Below are 3,555 nucleotides of genomic sequence, written 5' to 3' on the forward strand. Positions count from 1 at the left end.
TTTTTTTTTAAGATTTTTATTGGGGAATTGGGGGATGGGAACAGCGCTGGGGAATTGGGGGAAGGGGAACAGACAAGTTGCTGTCGTTTTGTTCTGTTGTCTAGTTGTGGAGGACATTGCTTCACTGGCCCAAGTTGGCACCATTATTACTGTATTGGGGTGGGGTGGGGGCAAACCAAGATGGAAGGTATTCCTTTTAAACCAGTGTTAAAAACAAGAAAGCAAATTGTTAGCATCCCTAGGTGTTGGTTGACTCATACCATCAGCCCTTAAAATTCAGTGTGAAAAATATTAAGTGTCCTTAAAGTCACCTCCTTCCTTCTACAGAGGGAAGACTTTTAGAAGAAGATGACACGTATGTGAAGAGTGTGGTTTCTTGAAATATTTTCTTAAGGAAAAAAGTAGAAGATAAGTATCCTACCTTGAATTTTCCTTGAGTTGAGATCATTGAACAAGTGGTATATTAAATGGAGTAGAATTTTCTTAATGAAGATTTTAAATATTTTCACATCTTATTGATGCATTCTTGATATGTACATCCTAAGTATGGCACTGATTAATTATCAGTGTAGATTATTTTATTGGCCTCTGGATCTTTGTCTTGGATGTCAAAAGAACCTCTTCTAAAATGTGTGCAAAGGATACAGTTTGGAGATAATGAGGGTTTTTTTGGGGGGGGTGTTTGTTTTCATTTTTATAGTTTCCTTACTTCTTTGCTGCCCTCCACCCATTGTATCAATGGAACGTATTACTTTAGGGGGAAGGCTAAAATAGCTGATTCTGAGGAGTCAGTTGAGTTTCTGAATTTATTTTTTAAAGTCCCCAGAGAGACAATACTCTTGAAAGTTGAGAATTTTTTACTACAAGAGCCTGAGCTCCAAAAGCTTAAGAGCCTGGCAGTTCCACTGCATAGAGTTTACGCCAAACCACAGAGTAGGAAGGAATGGCTTTTCTCGCAAATGTTTTCCTGCATAAGGGAGATCAGGTTTGAGCATCAGGCACCCAGGAGGAGAAATAGAGGTTAGAGGATGGTGAGGAGCAGGAACAAGCATTTAGTGCCCGGTTCCCCTTCTATCAAGCTTTTGGGGAACGTACGGATAGGATAGGATGGATTTGGGGCCTCGTACCATGCTGCCTGATGAAGCTCAAGGGAAGGAAAGCAATTCCTGTAGGTAAGTGCCGTTCCAGCATGGCTCTGCAAAGTATAAAAGGCAACAGGAAGGTCTGGGCAGAGAAAGTCTAAAGCAGCACCCCTGCTGCCTGCTGCCCCAGGAGACAGCAGAGAATCAAAAATTCCCATCGCCCTGAGATGAGTGTGTAAAAGGAGCATCTTGCGTTTGCCATTTTCAACATGTAAAATCCATCACTGCTACACGGATGAATCATTGCAGTCTAATTTTCCTCTCTCATGTCTAGATGTCAAACTATTCAATAGTGTCTGGAGTTATCTGCGTGACCTTCGAGGACCCATCAACCCGAGAACAGAACGGGATGCAGGCGTTTCAACCATGGATGCCATAATGGTAGATCCCAGGATAAAGAACAAACTCCATTGGAAGTCAGTGGATGGCTGCGATGGACTGGGTTCACATCACCTGGCAACCACCAGCAAGGCCTTACCAGTTGTGTGTGTTGGTGTTTGTTCTGATTGTTTGGTGCCTATACCCTACTGCTTGTTAAATAGTTTGAGCATCACGCTTACTGATGACTGCAGCCTGGTGCCAGGAAGTTTCAGCGCGCCCCCCCCCCCGACCCCCAACTTGGATCACCCCATGGAGATAAGGAAAAAAGAAATGGAAGGGGGCATCCTGAAATGACTGACGATACCCTCCCAAGGAGACTGGAGTAAACCAGTGACTAAGATTACTTTGACTTAAGCTTAAGTTTCCCACCATCAGTTTGTGAACTAATTTAAGGTCATTTGCAGTGAATAAAAGAGAGCTCCAGTTTTTTAACATATGAAATTCATAAATTGTACAGATGTCAATCATTGCATTCTAGCTTTCGCTTCTCACACCTAGATGTCAAATGTGTTCCAAAGCCTCAAAAGCCACCAGGCATTAGCTTGGGCACGTCTAAGGGGAAATACATTCTGCACTTTTAGGGTGTGGGAGGGAGGGCTCGGTGGTGGTGGGCTGCCAGTGCAGCTGGACTCACAAGCTAGCATAATGGAACTTCACCTTTCTACTTTGTAAGGACTGAGGTAATCTGTCAGGCAAACCCCGTGACAGAATAGAAGCTGAATAACATGTTTCTTTCACATGGGTGAAAGTCGGGAGATGTTCATTTCAAATAGGAAAAGCGGCAACTGGAAGAAGCGTAAAAACCAAAACAAAAATGCTAGGAAGGACACAGACTGATGTTAATAGCTTATCGCAGAGTTAATCAAAGGAGCTTCCTTTTTTTTTTTTTCAGGGAAGGGATTTATTAGCATGTCTGGGAATGAATTTTTAAAGGTTTTAAGAAATATTTTGAGTCTATGAAAGCAGCAGATAAATTCAGAGAGATGTAAGGTATGGTCTTTATTGAACAGCTATCTGCCCCTTCAAGATGTTTTATTTGCCTGGATAAACTTGGACGGGCTCACTGGAGGTGTCTGGTTAGGACCCCAGAGACATGGAGAGTCAACTCACAGAGATGTCCATCATGTCATGGATGAGTGCCACACGTGGAAAACAGTGTGGACATTGTTTGACACTGGAATGGGTGATGGGACAAAGTGATGGGGTCTCTTCTCAGGAGGTTATGAACACAAGGAAATGTTGTCATTGGTTTATTGGGCTCTAGACTACTTCAAGGTGAGAGAGAGAAAAGAAGAAGTTCGTGAAGCAGCTGGGTCAGATTTAGTGAGCATCTTGGGTCAGTGCTATGATAGGTTGTCTTTAAATATGAAATTACCTTTAATTCAAATGTAAAACAATTATAGAATTTTCACTTTAAGTAGCGCATAACAAAAATAAGTAAGAGTATGACTGACAAGTATCACTGGTCTTAACATTTATTTTGATTTTAAGAGTCAATATATTTTTCAAAAATTCCATTGGATTGCTACCAAGTGTCATCAAGTGACTCCAATGAATGATATTCATCACAATCTGGAAAGCATTCAGAGAATTTTTGCACTAAAAAAAGGGCTTGTGAAAATTATTGTTTAGTCAGTATCTCTGGGTTTCTGTACAATTTTTTTAAAACTCACATAGGACCAGGACCACCTTTAGGCTGTACAGAGCCCTGGGAAAATATTTTTTGCAGGTCCCCATCTATATAAACAATTTGGTTAAAAAAAATTAATGAACCATGTGAAGAATAGTAATTTATCAGTGAAGATTTCGTTGGGTAAAAAGTGATACATATTTGTTTATTGTCCAGTTAGGGCATGTGAAGATTCTTCATGGTATCTAGGCACCAGCTCGTCCTGGTTAGATTCAGGAGCTACCTCGCTGTTTTCTTTTTTGCCAAATGCACCATTGCTGGCTAGCTTCCTATCTCCCACCATGGAAGAAAGGTGAGAAATATGTTATCATTCACAATGCCACAGCTCTTTGGAGCGTATTT

At 41.3% G+C, this 3,555-nt stretch overlaps 1 long non-coding RNA gene across 1 annotated transcript in view; it reads left to right on the forward strand.

Moving 5' to 3' along the window:
• The window catches only part of LOC109380640 (uncharacterized), a 7,944-nt gene extending 5,976 nt beyond the window's left edge, over positions 1-1,968 (forward strand). The window contains exon 2 of the long non-coding RNA XR_002123540.1: positions 328-1,968. This is a non-coding gene — a long non-coding RNA (uncharacterized LOC109380640). The remainder of the gene's footprint in view (positions 1-327) is intronic.
• The last annotated feature ends 1,587 nt before the right edge of the window (positions 1,969-3,555 follow it).

The sequence above is a fragment of the Hipposideros armiger genome, unplaced genomic scaffold (genome assembly GCF_001890085.2).
Source record: "Hipposideros armiger isolate ML-2016 unplaced genomic scaffold, ASM189008v1 scaffold_39, whole genome shotgun sequence".
Taxonomy (NCBI): Eukaryota; Metazoa; Chordata; class Mammalia; order Chiroptera; family Hipposideridae; genus Hipposideros; species Hipposideros armiger.